The following is a 21769-nucleotide window of genomic DNA, read 5'->3' on the forward strand; positions in this document are numbered from 1 at the left end:
ACCCCATCCCCCTCACGTATCTCCTCTCCAGCAACCCTCAGTTTGTTTCCTGTAGATAAGAATCTCTCATGGTTTTTCTCCCTCTTGATGACTTCCCGTTTAGTTTTCCCTTCCTTCCCCTATGATCCTCTGTGCTGTATTTTATATTCCACATTTGAGTGAAACCATATGATAATTGTCCTTCTCTGATTGACTTATTTTGCTCAGCATAATACCCTCCAGTTCCACCCACGTTGATATAAATGGCAGGATTTCATTTTTTTGATGGCTGAGTAGTATTCCATTGTGTATGTATACCACATCTTCTTTATCCATTCATCTGTCGATGGACATCTCGGCTCCTTCCACAGTTTGGCTACTGTGGACATTGCTGCTATGAATCTTGGGCTGCAGGTGCCCTTGCACATCACTACATTTGTATTTTTGGAGTAAATACCCAGTAGTGCAATTGCTGGGTCATAGGGTAGTTCTATTTTTACCTTCTTGAGGAACCTCCATACTGTTTTCCAGAGTGGCCATACCAGCTTGCATTCCTCCCAACAGTATAAGAGGGTTCCCCTTTCTCCGCATCCACACCAACATTTGTTGTTTCCTGACTTGTCAATTTTAGCCATTCTGACTGGTGTGAGGTGGTATTTCATTGTGGTTTTGATTTGTATTTCCTTGATGCTAAGTGATGTGGAGCATTTTTTCCTGTGTCTGTTGGCCATTTGGATGTTTTCTTTGGAGAAATGTCTGTTCATGTCTTCTGCCCATTTCTTGATTGGATTCTTTGTTTTTTGGGTGTTGAGTTTGATAAATTCTTTATAGATCTTGGATACTAGCCCTTTATCTGATATGTCATTTGCAAATATCTTCTCCCATTCTGTAGGTTGCTTTTTTTAAACTTTGTTTGATAACCTGCAGGAAGATACCAAGAAGAAAAGCATGAAAAAGTGAGTTAGTTCTACTCATCTGCAAAGATTATTACAATATGATGAGCAAAAATCATGGATCACTTGTTTAAAAAATAAAATTTCTGTTCTCATGTGTTATATGAGATAAAAGCAAATCAACCCTAACTAAGCTAAATATTTTACTCAAAAATGAACTCACACATTTTTGTGGCCTTGTGTGGGAAGGTCTGATTCATAACAAGCTAACTTTTTCATAAAAGGTTCATAACTAAAGCAGCATGACTGAATCTTGGGAATATGTTCAAGTCTTAGCTGTGGTAGTAAAGCTCCATGGGGTTGGGGTAGAAGGGAGGGAACAGTTTATCTCTAAGATTATATATCTGTATCAAAGAGAAATAGAGAAATATTGTAGAAGTTCCTGTGATGTTGTTTTCCTTGAGGGTAAATGTGGTTAAGTCCAGTGCATGAAAACATTCTGTGCTTGCTACTTCTTGCTACTCTTTCAGGATTTGGAATAACAGAAGCCATCACCTAAAGGTGACTGGAAAAGTCTGCTTATGTGGGATGACAGAGGAAGGAGGGAACTGGAATCTTGACACCATAGTGAAGAACTAGCCTGCTATGCTTAGCTTTTGCTTTCCCTCAGGATAAAAATCAGCCCATATAAAGGAGTAAGAACACTAGACAGAAAATAAATCTTTCACAGCTTCTTAGCTACCGCTAAAAATTGTACTTGATTTGATTGTCAGAAGTTTGTTTCAATTCAAATAAGCCTGAAACATTTTCTGCAAATGGACAACTCAATTTTCTGTCATCTGGTGGGACCCACAGTGTTTTTGTTTGTTTTTATTTGATATGTGTATGTACATACATATTTATTATTGAAGTATATTTGACATATCTGTTAGTTTCAGGTGTACAATGCAGTGATTCAGTAGTTCTGTACATTACCTAGTGTTCACCATGGTAAGTGCAGTCACCATCTGTCACCATACAGTGTTATTATAGTGTTATTGACTATACTTCCCCATGCTGTACTTTTCATCTCCATGATTTACTTATTACTGGAACTTTGTATCTCTTTTACTCTCTTTAACCTATTTGACCAATCCCCCCACCACCGCCCTTCTGCTAACCACCAGTTTGTTCTCTGTGTTTAAGAGTCTGTAGATTTTTTTGTTTGCTTGTTTGTTCGTTTGTTTTGTTTTTTTTTAGATGCTACATATGTAAATTGGTGCAACCACTGTGGAAAATAAGGTGGAGATTGTCTCAAAAAAAATTAAAAATAGAAAAACCGTATGATCCAGTAATTGCACTACTGGGTATTTAGGGAATAAATAAGGAAAAAGATACTAATTTGAAAAGATACATGCACCCCAGTGTCTGTTGCAGCATTATTTACAATAGCCAAGGTATGAAATCAACCCAAGTGTCCACCAATAGATGAATGAGTAATATTATATATATATATGTATATATATATATATATAATATTATTCAGCCATAAAAAATGAGATCTTGCTATTAGCAACAACATGGGTGGACCTAGAGGGTATTATGCTGGATGAAATAAGTCAGAGAAAGGTAAATGCCATATGATCCCACAGCATTTCTTAAATTTCCATCTAGTGGAAATGATTTAACTCTAGTCAGTTAAAACAAAAGATTATTTTAGCACTGTTATGTGTACTATCACAGTTGAAACTGAACCATCTTGGGAGTGAACTTTCTGGCATTGATTTGATTCAAATTATGACACTAAAATGACTTATAAAATGAATCCCACAAACTTTTATTTTTTTTGGCCTCAAAGTGATTATTGATGAAAAAAGTGTGATTCTACTAATATGTATTAACTTTATCTCTATCTTAGTTTACAATATTATTTGTAGGTAGAGGGAAATGAAAACATAATCATTCTTATCCCAGACTATTGACCCTCTGTAGGACAACACAGAGCCTGTACAGTGTAGGAATTTATTTTCTCTAGTGTGTACTCGGAGGTGTCCAACCAGAAGTTTTGACTAGGTTGACAACAATTTTCTGTATGACTGTATGATTGTGTGTCATTATGTGTGTGTGAGCATATGAATATTCACACACATGCCTGTGATTTCAGGGATTCAATATATTGTTGTGTATGAGAGAGGTAAGGTGGTTCTTGAGATTTTTTCATTTGAGGATAGAGTATTATTCCCCTTTAATAAACTGGCTGAAGTCCAGGGTGCAATTGTAGAATATTGGAAAAAAATCAAAAGTGATTGCATCTGGGATCTGAAAATAAACTAAAATCTAAACTGAATTTACTTGTAACCAAATGTAAAACAAAACAAAACAAAAAGACCATTATGTCCTTGTGAACTTAAGATATTTCTTGTTCTGTTTCCAAGATACACACAGTTTGAAATGAGAGGTGGCTCTGTGCCATTTATCATATGATACACAACAAAATGGAAATGGGATGTTATTGGAGGAATCACTCACCATTTCCCATTGTCATGTTAATTTTGGAAAAATCTGAAGACAACCAGGGAGTTTTATTGTAATAGAAGAGTTGGTCTTTCTATAAACTGAGTGTCCAGGAAAGCATGTATATTTAATTTTTTGGTTCAACACATGCAGAAGCATTTAAGGAACCCATTGATTTTTGCTGCTTTTCAAGGAAGGGTGACCTAGTGTCTAAGTGGTAGTATCAGACATGTGACAAGTTAAAGCAGATAGTTAGGCTTTGGATTTCCTAACATATATGTGAAGACTGATCTAGTTTGATATTTCATTAAAGGATATAATCATTTCATCTCTCTTAAACCAACTTCCTCACATGCACACCAAAGAGAAGGATCAAGTTACCTTCGTAGTACCTTCTTTCCACTAAGCAAATATTCTATGTCAGATTCCTTCTTCAGAATTCGTCATTCAGTTCCTGAATGGTGAACACTTCTGAAGAAATCCAGATTTGATGTTTTAGTGTTACATTACTTATTTGTGCCTAAATCCAGTGTCTGCATTATGGAATCTTAACTTTCATTTTACCTGTTGACATTTAAAGTGGTGTATTTTTATCCTTTGTATCAGGAATTCACTTTTAAAAAAATATTTTATTTATTTTATTTCACAGAAAGACACAGAGAACACAAGCAAGGGGAGTGGGAGAGGGAGAAGCAGGCTTCCTGCCGAGCAGGGAGCCTGATGCGGGGCTCGATCCCAGGACCCCGAGATCATGACCCAAGACGAAGGCAAACGCTTAACAACTGAGCCACCCAGGCGCCCCAGGAATTCACTTTTGATATGATTCCACAAATGCCAAATTCTGCTTCTTGAAGTAGAAACAGCCTCAGAAGCTCTAAATGTTTTGAGTATACTTAGTCTAAACTATATAGTGGTTAAGTGTTGTTAATTTGAATTCTCTCTAAATACGTATTTTATTTTAAATTAGGTACTTCATAGGGCACTTGAATAGACATTTTGCAAGACAAGTGAATGCACATGAGTGGTGATGTCTCCACATCTGTGTTCTGATATTTCAAAATAATGTTGCTGATAAAAGTACAGATAAGGTCTATCAGAGCGCATGATGGTGTGTTCTTTCCATGGTTTAGTTCATACTAATAGAAAGCCAGAAAGCGTTTGCCATTTCCTAGGCTAACATTGCTGGCCATAGTATGGAAGAGCCAGTGTGGGATAAGTGACAAGAGGCTAAAAAATGCAGACCTTCCTTTAAGGCAAGTTACTGAGCTTATTAGAGTTTTAGTTTCCTCACCTGTAAAATGGGGATCAGACTGTACTTATCTGGAGAGCTGTAGTCAGGGTTAAATAAAATATTGAAACTAAAATACTTGCACAAAGCTCGAAACCTAGGATATTATATAAATGGTGCTTATGATGAAAAATGTTAAGGAGGAAGAGGAGAGGAGGAGTTAGTAGCTGGTGTGGTGTGGCCTCAAGTGGGTAGGATCTGGGTTGCTAAGGCTCTCAAAACAGTTCAGTTGATACTGGCTTTAGGACACTTTTGTCCATTTGGTATTTGACCGTTGTTTATTTTTTTAATTTTTTTAAAGATTTTATTTATTTATTTGAGAGAGAGAATGAGAGATAGAGAGCACGAGAGGGAAGAGGGTCAGAGGGAGAAGCAGACTCCCCGCTGAGCAGGGAGCCCGATGCGGGACTCGATCCCGGGACTCCAGGACCATGACCTGAGCCGAAGGCAGTCGCTTAACCAACTGAGCCACCCAGGCGCCTTTCACTGTTGTTAATTTAAAAAAAATGTATTTGTGCCTTCAACCAGTATTTAAGTGTCTTTTATGTGATAGGCACTGAGGCTGGCCCTCATAAGTCTGGTTTCTATCTTCATGGAGCCATTTGAGAGACAGCCATTAAACACACACGCACACACGCACACACATGAGTGTACCTGGACATATTGACAAAGGCTAGAATGGAGAAATGCTTCATGTGAAGGGAGTCTGTAGTGGAGGATTTAACTTAGTTCAGGGAGGCTCATCTGAGGAAGCGGTCTTCACGTTGAGTGCTGAGGACAAGGCGGAATCACACAGCAGTCAGGAGGGGAAAGCAGAGATACCAGCTGTGTAAGGACTAGTGGGAGGGGGCCCCGGGAGGGGACACATGGGAGGACTGCGGAATAGAATAGAATGATTGAATTCAGTTTATTGTTGCTGTTTCTTTATTAAAGATTTTATTTATTTATTTGAGAGAGAGAGACCGAGCACAAGTGAGGGGGAGGGGCAATGGGAGAGGGAGAGGCCGACTCCCCACTGAGTGCAGAGCTCGATGCAGGGCTCCATCCCAGGACCCTGAGATCATGACCTGAGCCAAAGGCAGACGCTTAAGTAACTGAGCCACCCGGGCACCCCCTATTCAGTTACTATTTTAAAGTTGTCTGTTTTGAAAGGAGTATATAGCAACTACTGTGGATATCCTCAATCTATCCATTGAATAGAAGGTAAAAACCATTGAATTTTCAACCTGTTACCCAAACAACATCATTTTATATTCCTTTTACTTTAAGATTTTCCAGCTGCTGGAATACCAGCTATACAGAATATGCATATATTCAGCTTCTGTTTAATACCCAGAAAAAGCAGCAAATCCAGGAAAAACTGTGTCCTCAAAAAGGCCTGCGTTAAATCAGTAAACAGTTTCAATTTATATATGTGTATTTTCCTAGTTCTACATATTCATATCTTGTTATATATTTGTTTCAAAGGTAGAGCTCTCGAGAAAGTTCTATTGACCTTTGAATGCATTTTATCTTAATATCTATAATCACTGGAAAAGAAATTATTTGAAAGTTTTGATAATATATCAGTCATTAGTGATTCATAGTACTGCTAATAAAGAATGAACATGCCTATCACCAAGTATTTTAAATCTACCAAAGCTCAATGTCTTTCAACAATATTGTGTTAAGTGCAGGTTGCCAAAAAAGAGTGAATGTACAGGTTGTGAATTCCTAGATTATGCATCTGTTGTTATAATGAGCCAGGGCTTGTGGAAGCTATTCTTGTATTAGATTATTTTTAAGAAGGGAGAGATTGAATTCTGTGTGATGCAGTAACTCTGTTAAATAAAGTACTTCAAACTCGTCTCTACTCAGATCTTGGTCTAAGTCTGGAGTCTGCGCATTGTTTCAGTGAGTCTGGTTTGAGAAAGAACACATTTGGCCACAAGAAATATTTCAACTATTGCTGCTTTTATAGTAGCCAAGCATTCATCTTTCTGATTAGATGGGACATCACTGAGCCACCATCCGTATATACCTCAGAAAACAAGAAGACTTGTGCAAGTAAATATTTCCACTTTGTTAAGTGGTACTGAGAAGTTTTGGAATAAGTATGAATTTACATCTATGCATCAGGCACTAATTGTTAACAGGATTTGAAAATAAATCCTCTGTAATCTGTTCTTGGGACAGATGAATTGCTGTGCGAAGTCTGGTGTAGCATGATTATGATGGTGATCATGATTGAACATGTATTGTTACTACGTGTTTATTGCATGTTAAGCAATGTTTGTAGTGCTTCATGATCCTCTCAACTGCCCCATTATGTGTCCCATTTCAGAGGTAAGTCCACTGAGGCACAGAGCATTAAAGCAACTTGTACAAGATTGCATAGTACATTTGGAGCACCTGGCTCCAGAGCCAAACCATTTGATACCATTTCCCCAAGTTTACCACTTAAAAAATAGTGTTGATTACTTCACTCCCTTAGTTAAACCTTTCATTGGCAACTCACTTGTTCCAGGACACAATTTATGATGATCAGAAAGAAACAGAACACATTTTCTAATTCCATCATGTCCCTTCAAACATATCAGAATGATGGAGGGCCTATACATGCAGATTCCTGGGCCCACCCTGAACAACAGAACTGTATCTCAGAGAGACAGGCCCAGCATCTAGCAGCATTTCAATACCCTCTCCTGGTTTTACCCTTTATAAACACAGAGCCACTACCATCCACATGCAAGGTGTAGGGACTTTGAAATTCAGCGATCATGCAGTCAAGACCTCAGGCATTTGTATTTGAGATTTTCCAAAACTCAAAAAGCCTTCTTCCTTGTCGACGTGTCTTCTTTAAAACCCAGTTCAGATGTGGGGCCCCTGGAAAAGCATTCTCTGACTTCTCCAGGCAGCTTGCACAACTGCTTTTATTTTTATTTTTTGCCTTATCTCTGTTCTATGTGCATGCATTATCAAACCTTTACTACAGTGTGATTACTTAACGGACTTTTCTATCTCCCTTCCCAGAGAGACAACCTTGAGGGAAAATGTATCAAAGATATGTTTCTTCTTTTTTTTTTTTTTTTAAAGATTTTATTTATTTATTTGAGAGAGAGGGAGAGCATGAGTGGTGGGGAGGAGCAGGGGGAGAGGCAGAGGGAGAAGCAAACTCCTTGCTGAATAGGGAGCCTGATGTGGGACTCCATCCCAGGACACTGAGATCATGATCTGAGCCGAAGGCAGACCATTAACCCACTGAGCCACCCAGGCACCCCAGAGATACATTTCTATTATAGTTCTTCCTACATCATCTTTCTCAGTTCTGAGTTTTACATCAGCCACACATATTCTTCTCTGGTCGAAACTGATCTCCACCGGTCCTGATGTGTCCCCCACAGATTAGACTGGATACTGCTTCTTGGTCTGTATACCTAATGGCAGAGTTTTTAGTTCTTGGCTTCAATTTTAATGTTCAGTTTTAAATTAAGTAATAATAGCAAATTTGTAAATTCCTTACAGTTCTAAGTTCCTCGTGTGTCTTAAATTAGTGCTTCTCAAACCATCACCTGCCACGTGTGAAAATTCTATTACAAATGCAGATTCTGGTACAGGGCCTGAGATGCTGCTTTTCTGATGGGTTCTAGGTAGTGCCTCTGCTGTTAGTCTCCTGATCCTCTGAATAATTAAGTAGGAATCATGGATCCAGTAATAATGAGGTGGATATTAAAATTTACCCCATTTCTCCAGATAAAGGAAAGTAAAGAGAGGTTAAAAACATAGACCAAAATAAAAAGTGTGTAAATGGCATCACAAGGATTGGACCCAGGTCTAGAGTATGGGAGCTAACCACCCCTTACCCAAACTCTACACTATGAAGGTTTGCCTGTCACATATATACAACTTTGGTTCTTCCTCCTCCTCGATGCTATGGCAATTATCCATATGAACTTAGAAGGTAAGGAAGTGCTGACACTTTCCACTTTGCAAAATGGTCTAGTACAGTTGCCTGGGAATGCAGTTTCCTCTCTGTAGAAGGAATGGTGAGGGGCAGGGGGAAGGAGAGGTTTAGATGAATGGTTTCCATATGGTCTCAGCTCAGATGGTTCTTTCATTGCACTTCACATGAAGAAAATTAACATCCCAATAGACTTTGTTGCTGTCATTTTCATGAGGGTTGCTGATGACATGATCTACTTACTCTTGGGTGAGAATATTGATCATTTGGGTCCATTGAGTTCAGGAATTTCTGTGTAAGAATATCTGAACTCCTCCTCTGCGTGGTCATGATAAAGACAATCAAAAGTGTTGGTTAAAAAAATTAATCTAGACACATAATTAAGTGAACTGTAATTAAGATCACTAAAGTAAGTGACTAAGCATGTATATGTATATACACACACACACAGGAATGATATCTGAAAGTAAATACACCAAATAAAATAGGTACTTACATAGAAAGTTGGTGTTACGGATACATGGTTCTATCATTTATTCTGATCCTGCCTGAGCAGAGGAGATTAGAGAAAGTTTCCTAACCGGGGAACTTCATAAAAAATAGAATTTTTTTCCCCCCCAAGACTATTGAACAAAATTGCTGGGCATGGAGCCCAAGAATCTCTAGATTTAAAATGCTACCTAGGTGATTCTGATGATCACTGGAGTTGGCCCATCAGTCTTAGACCACTCTGGCTTTTGGCACAAAGAGAGTGACTCTTTCAGTATCGCTCAGTCTATCAATCAAAGAAAGGTCTCTAAGGTGGTTTCTTGAACCAGATCATGTGTCCCTGTTAGCTGCAGCTGCTCAGGGCTTTGCCATTTAACCATTTCCTGCCCTTGAGCTTGGGGCACACTGGTGCAGGACTGTGATGAAGTGGCTCGGCACTTGTGAAGCTTATTTGCAGAAATAGCGTCTGCTGGAAATCAGACGCTGCGACAGTGGGAAAACAAATCGCTAAAACATGGTGGATCCGATCTCTGAGATGCCGCTTACAAGTGTTAAATAAGTTTTTGAAGACAAGCCAAGTTGCAAATGAGAAAATGGTTGCTGGTTTCAGAAATATTTTGGAAGTGTCTGGTAATTCAAATTTAGCAGGGAAGGTAGTTTTACTTATTAAACAAAAGCGATTTATAAATAATCCTGGAAAATTAAGCAGCTGGACCAGGCCAGGACTTGCATATTTTATGATTTTTAAATGATTCCAAAGCTGACTTAAAATAAATCTGAGCAATTTAAAATAATTTTATTTACCACTGAAACCTCACTCGGTTGCTTACAAGAACTTCACGTTTGCTTATTTTCTGTATAAAGTGGATTATCATTCCATTGAAATACTCCATTTTCTATATAAAAAGGACCACATGTCTGACATTCAGGCATCAGAAGTCTCTTATTCAACTTACTAACTTTATTTTTAACTTTAAAGATTTTATTTATTTATTTGACAGAGAAAGAGAGCGAGAGAGCGAACATAAATGGGGAGTGGGAGAGGGAGAAGCAGACTCTGTGCTGAGCAGGCCTCAATCCCAGGACCCTGGGATCATGACCTGAGCCGAAGGCAGACACTTAACGACTGAGCCACCCCGGCGCCCCACTAACTTACTTTAAATTGAGATATATAGGTCTTTGGAAAACCAAATATCAGATTATTGTGAAAGCGACAAAAACCAACTTCCTAGAAAGTGATGGTCATGCCTTCCAGCAGGGCAGGTATGTGGACAGCTATTTGGTTTAAGATCATGAACCGCCTGAATTTCAGAACTTGTTCAAAGGAAAGGTGTAGCAAATCAGTCTTGAGCCACGAGACAGCAACATTAGAGGAATACATTTGGTGTAGAGAATCTGAGGTAGAAGTTTAAAAAGAACTATCACAAAAATAGCATGAGAACCGAGAGGATGATTTGTGGGGGCTGTTGGAAACTGCAAAAGGAAGCCCTAATGGATTCCGTAGTCCCTGGTCACCCAAGAAGGGGAAACAGGTAATTTTTAAAAAGTAATTGTTTTAATTTTTTTATTGCTAGAAAAATAATTTTATGCTAACAAAGACAGCTTTTTGGCTAGTGCCTCAAGGAATTCAAACCGTGAACTTTAGGAATGCGTGAAAGGGGTCTGTATAAAATTGAGGGCAAGTTTAGAAGTCCTTTGAGAGCAGTTGTCATGCCTATTCATCAGTATCTTCTCCCCAGGCCTCTATATTTTTCAGTGTTGGTTGCACGATAAATACATCTTAAATGAATAAACCATGTGAATAAAAGTATGCTTTTTTGTGCATAATCTCTGCTGAGTCCTGAGTTGTTTTGAAGTAATCCAACATATTTTTTTTTGTTTAACATTAAATTCATTTTAGCATTTTGATTACAGTTTTGAAGTTGAGGCTGCCTTTCTAAAATAGAAAACATGGTGCATAGGGAGGAAGAATAAACTGTCTCTTAGGGTCTAAGTCACTTTCTGTTTAAACTTCGTCTTTTTACTGTGGGTCTTGTAAGATCACATGGCTAATGTCTTTTATTGCTCTTCCATTTTACTTTCTAATTGCTGCAGTGAAATTGTTTGTGAATTCTGATGGGAAATGGTTAGACTAGTAGATACCTTTGTTTAAACACGCACCATATAAAGAACTTGAATAATGTTTAGGAGTCCAGGGACACTGTGCTGGAGGAATCAATAGATCTGTGGATGCAAGTAGTACAGCTTAGCAAGAATTTAGTTGTTCAAATGAATTGTCTCGCAGCTGTTTTGATGATACAAACCAGCAGACTGAGTATTTTTTCAACAAGGGAAAAATAGAAGCTATCTCCTTAACCTTTAGTGAATGTTAGATATTTAGTCTTGGTGCTGTGTATTTAGAAATAGGTATTTCTTGTTTGCATGAAGAGCTTTTTAATTTGTATGTTATGTATATTTTTGTATTTTAATTGGAGTTGGGAAAAGGTAACTTGATGAAAGCCTTGGGTTGCCAACCTGTTGATAACATATAAAGCCCTTTATTAGTCGTTAGTACTGCTTAAAAAAAAAGGACAAATATTTCAACCCAGGGTATGGCTAAAAGTGGCTGTGTAAGACATATTTTATTCTGTCTTCTGTTTTCCATTTGTTGGCCAAAAAAGTAATCAGTACAGCCACTTAGGACATAGTGTCTTCCAATTCCTAGAGTAAAACATTAAATAAAATTTATTAGAATCATGAAATATATATTAAATATATATAAAGTCAAATAGCAAAGGAAATGATTATATTAAGTATGTTAGTCCATCTTTATGTAAGACTGTATATTTTACACTAATAATTGTTATAAATTTTTTCAGAGCTCATTTCTTGTGCTATCAGGAAACTAAAAAAACAAAAAAAGAGATACCTAATTTTTAAATAATTTGAAGAGACTTCAACAATGAACCTGTTTTTGTTTTGTTTTGTTTTGTTTTTTAGCATTACTGTATTACATGAAACATAAGGACTTTGAAGAGCTGAGCATTATCTACCTAGAATTTTTTGCCTTTCTTTTAAGTTAACATTCCAGAGTAGATAGGAGGGTTTTGGTCAGTCTCCCTTGTCATGAAATTACAAAGAAACTTTTTTTTTTTTTAAAGATTTTTTATTTATTTATTTGACAGAGAGAGAGAACACAAGCAGGTGGAGTAGCAGGTAGAGGGAGAGGGAGAAGCAGGCTCCTCACGGAGCAGGGAGCCCGATGTGGCGCTTGATCCCAGGACCCTTGGATCATGACGTGAGCTGAAGGCAGTTGCTTAACCAACTGAGCCACCCAGGCGCCCCTTGAAGAAACTTCTTATTAAAAAAAAAAAGGAAAAAGAGAAGAGGAGCAGATATTACTTTAGAGAATGAGGGAGCTCTTAATATTATCAACCGAGAATGTAGGTTACAATTTATGGTAATGTGACTGCTACCATTGCATGTTTTAATCTCTGGTTGTTAATTTTTTATTATTGAAAGTTATTTTGCCACACCTGCAATATCGGCTATGGCTTGTACCTATAAATGACATGTTCCATAAACTTAATAGTGAAACCTGATTATTTCTATTAATCAAGTTTTGGTCAAAGATGGCATTTATTTTACGAAGCTGTATTTGACCACATGAGGAATGGTTTGAAAAATAAATGGGTTGGGTTCCCTGGGTGGCTCAGTTGGTTAAGTGTCTGCCTTCAGCTCAGGTCAAGATCAGGATTCTGGGATTGAGTCCCTTGTCTGGTTCCCTGCTCAGGGGAGAGTCTGCTTCTCCCCCTGTCCCTCCCTCTCCTCTTGCTCGTGTTCATGCTCTCTCTCAAATAAATAAGATTAAAAAAATAATAAATGGGTTGATTGTGCTGCAATGTAGACATATAATCCAGACTTCTGGACAAATCAGCAAGCATAGGTTCCAGAAGCCTTATTCTCATTGGATTAGAAAACCTCAGGTGTCCTGTTTGAGTGATGTTCTTTGAATTGTAACTCTGTGGGTTGACAACAGGCAGATGGGATCTAGGCTCAGCCATAATCATAGATGAAAAAAATATATATATATGACCTAGGAATCAGAATGAAGCGGAGGGATTATTATCTGTGTTTACTTTGCTTGCTACTCATACCCTCATAGGGAAATTAATAATATTTGTACCACTATGTTTTTGCCCTTGTTCTGCCATTTGCTACTTGAAATCTCCATATTGCCCAGTGGGTATTAACTTCTTTTAAAGAAGGAATTGAAAACCCAAGCCAAAAGGAATAACCCACGTGGCAGATTGCCAAGGGCTGAATGTTGCATTAAGCTGGTGCAAGTGAGGAAATTTTAATAAGTAAAAGATGGCAATAAGACTGCCAGTATTCCTTTGCCAGAAAAGCCAGAGGGTAGGTGAAGGGTATAGGAAGGAGGTTTAAGAGCATTCGATCGAAATTAAATTGGGAGACACATGAGACAATTGTAAGTGGTCTCCTGGGGATATGAGGAAATTAAAGCAATTAAAGAATCTGGTAATGCAGAGTACAAACCAAATAGGATCTCTCTTTTTCTTTTTTATAACTTCACATTAAATGGTGGTTTATGTCCTCCAAGGTTACATTCCTTTCCTGTTTGGGACAGTTTCTCAGTGGCTGTGCTCTGGTTGATGCCCTGCGTCCATATGCTGTCCATCACTCCCTTTATAACTCACTACTTCATCTGTTCTGTACACAAATTCCAGATTAATTTTGTCTCTCTGAACATGATACCTTCTATGCATTCTATTGTTTATTCAGTAGCCAGTGCCTCCCCACCCCTTTTTTTAAACCAATAAAACCATGATTGAGTAACAGTACCAAAATACCCAGTGAAGAATCTAAATCATGATAGGTCTGGTCTGATATTGGCAGACTGTTCTCCTTTGTTGGCGATCGCTCTAGGGTGGGCATGTGGCCACGTGTTGGTCAAAGAGATGTAATCAACTTACGCTGGGAACTTTGGGAATAGATTTTCCTCCTGGAGAAAGAGAAAGCTGCATAAAGAGGAGTTCATTGTTGCGATGTGTGGGAATATGAAGCCCTAAGACAAATGACATCACATCAAAGATCAAAGCGTCGAGGATGTTAACAGCTTAAGGCTTGGAAGTGCCTACATCTGGACTCTTAGTAAACAATAAATACCCTTCAGCATAAGCAACTATTAATTGGGTATTCTGTAATTAGTTGCAAATGCATTTTAAATAATACATCCCGTTCTCCCCAAATGGTGAGGGATTCCCATTAACAGTTGAAGTGTCAGCTCTCTACCCTGGCATTTAGGGCTTTTTAGCAGCATTTTGCTTGAGTTGTCTTGTTTGCCTCTCCCCTGACTCCTCCCCCCCCCCCGCATATATAAGTCCCCTAGTCAAACTTATGTCTTGATTATTTTTGATCATTCATTCAGTCTTTTTGCCACCATCCCTCTGGTTTGTCATTCCTTCAATCTGTAATGTCTTCTTTGTTCTAGGTGCCTTTACTTAAACTCGAAAGGTCCCACCTGAAATTACACAACTCCCCTTGATGTCTTCTTTACCTGCTCACATGCAGACAATAACTCACATATAATATATACATACATATTATATATTTTATATATACATATATTGTGTATACATTTTGGGTTTTTGGGGGGGCTCTGTTTAGCACAAGTATTTTCTCTTCTCATAAGAATAATCTGATGTTTTTTTGAAACCATTCTCTTCCTACCCTTAGCTCATGTAACTTGTAACATCTGGTTAATCCCAACAACACACTCCATGTTCTTCCATCCCTGACCCAGCCATAATGGTTCCTTCATAGATATCAGTAGAACCTAATCAAAACCATTCAGACTCAGGCCCAGAGTATTAGTTAGAACTTTTGGGAAAAAGATTCTCTTTTTTTCTGCTGGAATTTAATCAAGGAAGATAAAAACCGGGAGTTGTGGGGAGCCCCAAGTGAACATTTATCCATAAGCAAAGCCTCAACAGAAAGGAAGGAGAGCTAAGAATCTAGGTTCCTAGAACAATGCTTGAGACTGAAGTCAGTGACACCACAGAATCTTTTTAAGTTCGTTCCTTCGTTCCTTCTTTTTTTCCAAGTTAGGTACACTTAAATCATTGAATTAAAAGGGATTCAACCTCCCTCTAACAATGCATTCATTTGTTAGTCACTGTTCACATACTGAATTAAACAATTTGATGCAGAGATCTAGATAGAGCTCTACTTTTGCTAGTGCATTAACTTCCTAGGTATTGGGACAGTCAACCCAATCCTTCACTCAGCACATTTCTCTGCCTTTTATTTAGTAGACACCACACAAAGAACTACTGAACTGATGTAAACTCTGAAATTCTGTATATTGTGGGATGGCAGCCAATTTGAGATTTTCTAAGAATTTCCTTGCAATCACAGCATCATATTCAAAAAGTGAAATTTTTTCTTGTCACATGTCTGTGTCATTACTGTTGAGGGAATTTAGTGTACAACTTCTTCCCTTTTTTACCCATAATTCATTCTAAATCGTATTCTTCTGACTTACTGAAAAGCTAATAGCTTCCTCCTTTAATGACGGGTCTGCAATTTGAAACTGCTCCAATGCTCAGTTTTTAATTTTTTTTCACTTCTTATTCTCTTTCTCTCTCTTTGTAGCCCGACCTCCCTCCCTTTCCAGCCATTGCTTAGTGATCTCATTCAGTCTTACAGCTTTGAATACCATTTATATGCCACCAGCTGCCAAATTTCTGTCTCATAGTTGTGTATACTAACATCAGACTTGTGCAAAATGTTCACACTCTTACCCCCATAAACCAAGGTTTCTCACATTCTTCCTCAGCTCATTTGATGATAAATCTCTACTTCCATTGTGTAGATTATAACCGTAGATATCCTTGATTCCTTTTTCCTTTGACATTCTACTGAAAATCCATTTACTTATCTTGTAGGCTCTACCTTAAAAATATATTCTTAAGATAATCACTTCCTAGCACTTGTGTGTGATCATTGTCCAAATCCCCATTACCTCTCACCTGGATTGTTACAATAGTCTCTTCACTGATCACCACGGTCAACCTCCTCCCATCATGTTCTCCTTTCAACATAATAGTAATTTTCAAAAAGTAGAAACAGATCAAATTATCTCAAAACTCACCGTGACTATGCCCACTAAATGTGCAGAGAATTTTTGTAGAACTATATAAATTCTCATTTTATTGTATCTTAATTTGATAAAAATGTACCCCCAAAGTAATTGATAGTAAGATAACAAAAGTTAAAGTCTTCCAGTGGTCTAAAAAGTGGCCTTCCCTTTATATATCTGGTTTCATTTCTACTCTTTAGGCCTCTTGTTGACAACACTCCAATTACTCTGGTCTATTTGTCATTTATAGAACACACCAGACAAATCCCTGACTAAGGCCGTTTTTACATTTGTTTTTTCCTCTGCCTGGAATTTTTTTTCTCCTTTATTCACATGGCTTCTTCCCTCACCAACTTCAGATCTTTGTCCACACGTCACTGTCCAAGAGAAGACTCTTCTGATATTTAAGATGATAATCCCCTTCCTCTTCACTCCGAGCCCTCTCTCACCCCCTTGCTTCTTTTTTATTTTTAAAGATTTATTTATTTCTTTAGAGAAGGGGGGGAGGGCAGAGGGAGAGAGAGTCTTAAGCAGACTCTGCACTGAGCACAGAGCCCGATGTGGGGCTCGATCTCACGACCGTGAGATAAGGACCTGAGCCAAAACCAAGAGTCTACCTCTTAACCTCCTGAGCCACCCAGGCACCCCTGCTTCTTTACCTTCATAGAACTTCCTACCAGATAACGTCTCTCACTTTCTCCTTTACCTGGTACCCTTCCTCCATACCCCATCTCTTTCTCTTTCTCTTTCTGTGTTCCTAGCCCCTGGAAAAATGCATGACACGAAGTGGGCATGTAATACATATTTGTTTAAAGAAGGAACAGCCGAAATCTAAGATTTGTGACTTGATTTTTAAATGACTTCTAATATTCATCTTTTACATGTTGATCATTGAACAGTGGTTTTAAATGTTTAGAACTGGGTTTTTTTTGGCATTCCTCATGGTCTTCATTGTCAAATATACTTGATTTTTTTATTTCAGTTTAAACAAAAAATGAGTTTAATTTTCACTATGAAACGGTGATGCCAGACTTGGAGAAACTTTTTTTTTTTTTTGAGATCTTTTCAATCATTGAGCTTTATTTCGAGTTAATCAGATACACTATAGTATTCCATTCTCATTCTCCTATTGGCTTTGTAAGGTCTTTCTCTCTCTGTCTCTGTATGTATGTGTGTATGTGTAATATTTAATGGTTCCTCTTGGTTTTCAATATGCATCATTGTTTATTACATGGCTATATGTGAAGTGTAAGACCCTTGCAATAGTATACTATCTTGATTTCTTACAGAATTTGTGCTATCATTGTCAAATACACATCCACCTATAAGCCTTTTGATAAACTGTTAAAACTGTTGTTTTATACATTTACATGTATTTTAAAGAAATAGAATAAAAATGTAGTCTTTTGTATTTATCCACATATTTCTGTTTCTTATGTTCTTTGTTTCTTCCTATATATTGAAGTTGCCATGTTGGTCACTTTCTTTCAGTTTGAGTAACATGAATTTGCTTCATGTTTTTTTTTTAATCTTAAAATGTTTTTATATCATATTCACATTTGAAGAATATTTTCATTTGATATAAAATTCTGAGTTGACAATTTTTTTTTAACTTTTAAGATTATGTTCTTTTTGGTCTGTACTGTTTGGTTAGAGGTCAATTATCATTTATTTCATTGTTCTCCTATGTTATGTGTTTGTTTTTCTTCCTGCTTTCATTATTTTATCTTGAGTTATGATTTTCAGCTGTTAGGTTATGATATATCCAGATGTGTTTCATTTCTGTACATCCTTTTTGGGATTTGCTGACCTTCCTAGATCAGATGGGTTTGAGCCATCATTTTTTTCAAGTACTCTTTCTGTTCCCTTGACATTCTCTATCTGGGACACCATTTATATTTATATTATACCACTTAATTTGAACTCATAGATCTTTGAGTCTCTTTTTTTCTTTTTATTCTTATTTCCAAACTGTATTAACCCATTCATTGGCCCTTTTTTCCCCCATATATTTTACTGTGCAGGTCCATCTGTTCATTTATTATGCACATTTAAGTCTCTGAATATATGTAAATACATATACACCTTGAGTACTAATTCCAACATCTAGGCTTTCTGTGGTCAGTTTCTGTTGTCTTTGTCTGGGAAGTATTGACTTTCATTCTTGCAGGCATCACCTTATTGGTAACCATGTTTACCTCGAGGCTTTTAAAACGCTTTGTTAGAATGAGTTTTCATTTTCTGTTATTCTAGGACTAGTAAGTGACTTCCTGGGAGTCAGCCGAGTACCAAGTCTTCTTCTCTTCCAGACCTTGCAGAGTCTCACTCACAATACACACAGCTTAGTATTTGACCAACAAATTAAGGAGACCTCCATGTGGATTTTGGGGTGGCTTTTTTCTTCAGCTCCCTTTTTTTTCTGGTATCCTAACCTGACCTGCAGTGAGTTTAGTAGTTTATATTTCCAATCTGTGTTTCCTCAGAAAGACTACTGTCCTTTATTTGTCTTTTGCTTTCCTGTATTCTAGAAGGTGCCTCCAGACAGAAAGCCCAGGCTATTATGGGTCTTACTTCATATATTCCCATACTATTAATAACTGCAATCCTGCATCCCTTTGTCCACTGTTTGCAAACAGTGGCCTCATAGAGCTTTCTATTTTATTTTTGAAGGGCAGGCTAGTACTTGCCACATCATCATGGCTAAGACATGTCAAATTATATTTTCATAATTCCATGTAGGCTACAAAGCTTTGGGAAAACCCTGAATAGTTGTCTTTTTCTTAAAATCTAGGCTCCTTCCCTTGATTATCTTTATGTGTTTTACATAGAGAAACAAAACAATAATTTGTTAATGAGAGAGCCACCCAACAGCATCTCATATACAATTTGAATGTGACATAAGGTTTCTCCATGTTAAACATGAATAACCCACGTTTGCACTCAGGTTTCACTCTCTAACTGCTGTTAAACTCAAGGTTTCAGTGTGTAATTTGGGGGAATAGATTATGTTAAGACCATAACTAGACAAATTTTTCTGGGCTTGTTCAATGAATCTTTAGGTCATAATAAACAGAGAGGTTAATAAAGTAGACCAGACAAAAAATGTATATGAACATACACGCAAATACGTGTACATGTGTACCCAGATATAACTATTTCTGATTGTTTAGGCACTAAAAAAGATTTGTTTCTGCTTACCAAATTTAACTATGCCCATGTCCTTGCCCTCCCAGTAAAATCTCTCTCCTTTTTGCATATCTTCTCTACTTTACCTCAGGTACATGACCATTTATCTGAAACTTTGATCTCCAAATTTTATAGTAGTATGTATACCCTATACTTTTTTGTATATTAATTTTTTAAATTTTTTTATTTTATTATGTTAATCACTATACATTGCATCATTAGTTTTTGATGTAGTGTTCCACGATTCATTGTTTCTGTATAACACCCAGTGCTCCATGCAGTATGTGCCCTCTTTAATACCCATCACCAGGCTAACCCATCCCCCCAACCCCCTCCCCTCTAGAACCCTCAGTTTGTTTCTCAGAGTCCATAGTCTCTCATGGTTCTTCTCCCCCTCCAATTTCCCCCCCTTCATTTTTCCCTTCCTACTATCTTCTTTTTTTTAACATATGATGTATTATTTGTTTCAGAGGTACAGGTCTGTGATTCAACAGTCTTACACAATTCACAATTGTGTAAGAATTGTATATATTAATTTTTAACTAATAGTACAGTTGATTTTTAGGACAGAGAATATTACTTAAAAATGTTTGCTCTTCTCCTGTATCTGTACCTTTTCTATATCATCTAGTAATCTTGGCTTGGTTTTCAACAACTTTTAATAGTGACTTTCACCTAGAAATTACATTTATGACCTAAATCCCATTAAGAAGTTATGCTGGTAAATTTTAGCATGCACGTTGTTAGCCGTTTTTTATTTTTCCAGTTTTGGAAACTCTGTGTTTTGGCCATGATGCTTAAGAGCTATTGCTGTCAGGAAATATTTTACAAATTCTCTACTAAATTCCTCCTGGGACATTTTAAATCCCTGCACATCTAATCCACACTCTCATTATTATGAACATTATTCAGCTTGTTTAAGTACTGAACAAAATGGTCTTAAATGAACTCTGTCTTCATCCTTTTTAAAAGAGGTATGGGCAAGCGTTAGAAGAACCCTGAAGAGAAACACAGTGACTAATTCAATAAAATCTATCACATCCAGAAATCCTTGCAACCAGGAATTCAAAGCACATTTTCATTATTAAACTTCATTCCTTTAAAAATAGCAGATGATGAAAGCTCAGTCTCTAGAGACTGAAGGCTTCAGTTTGAATCCTGGCTCTGTCACTTACCTCCTGTCAGTACTTATCATCTTTGTACCTCAATTTCTGCATGTTGAAGATGAGGGTAACAATGTACCTATCTCCTTGCATTATTCTGAGGGTGAAATAGGAGAATACATGTAAAATAAAACTTAGAAAAATCCCTGTAACTTCAAAACATGTAATAACTTAAAATTATTAACAAGCCTGGGACATATGCAAATTTAGTAATTACTGTTTGCTGACATAGCCTAAATATATTAATAACTATTTTTATGTCTTTAGGTACTCTTAGGCACATTTCTACCTCTCCACAATAGCGCCTTATATACAAAACACTAAGCCGAGCATTGCATATGTTATATAACCCTTTTATAACACTATATTTTATTATTTTTTTGCATAAAAATAACCAGAATTCAAGGAATTTAAATATGTGTTCATTTGCCTCTTCTGGTAATGACACAGAAGTTACCTTTTACCAGGAGTTCTCAACTGGGGCAATATTGTCCCGAGGGGCTATTTGGCAATGTCTGGAGACATTTTTGGTTGTCAGAACTGGGGAAGTGATACTGGCATCCAGTGGATAGAGGTCATGCAGGCTGTTGCCGTCCTACAGCACATAACACAGTCCTCCTCATTAAGTGATCTGACCCAAAATGTCTGTAGTGCTGAGACTGAGAAACCCTTTGAGACTAAATCTCCTACTGAAAAAAATCTGCACACATGTAAAAAAAAAAAATAAGTTTGGAAAGTGAGAAAGCCATCCAGGCAACACGACTTTTCTCGATTAGAGCATCAACCCCCTCAGTCCGCCATGGAGAGTCCCGGCTCCAGTGCACGGTGCCAAGTGCAAGAGCAGCGGGCCGCCCGCCGGGACCTGCTGGAGATGAAGCTGTGCTACCCAGAACAGCTGGGGCTGCTGGCTGCGTACTTCGTGGTAATTCTGAGAGCCAAGGGCACCCTGCGACCAGCAGAACGCCAGGTCCCGTGGGGGCCCTGGGAGTTCATTTAGAGTACTAGACAAGAGCTGCTTCCCTCCCTTGAAGGACGGTACCGAGGGACAGGGGCTGGAAGGCTTCTGCCCCCACCTGGAGCTCTGCAGGTATCTTCCTCCTTTCCATAGGCTGTCTTTTAGTTTTGTTGACTTTGTTTTAGTTTTGCCTTTCAGTTTCTTCACTCTGCAGAAGCTTTTTATTTTAACTGAGTTTCAGT

The sequence above is a fragment of the Callorhinus ursinus genome, unplaced genomic scaffold (genome assembly GCF_003265705.2).
Source record: "Callorhinus ursinus isolate GAN/ISIS: 27379988/994484 unplaced genomic scaffold, GSC_fseal_2.0 scaffold30, whole genome shotgun sequence".
Taxonomy (NCBI): domain Eukaryota; kingdom Metazoa; phylum Chordata; class Mammalia; order Carnivora; family Otariidae; genus Callorhinus; species Callorhinus ursinus.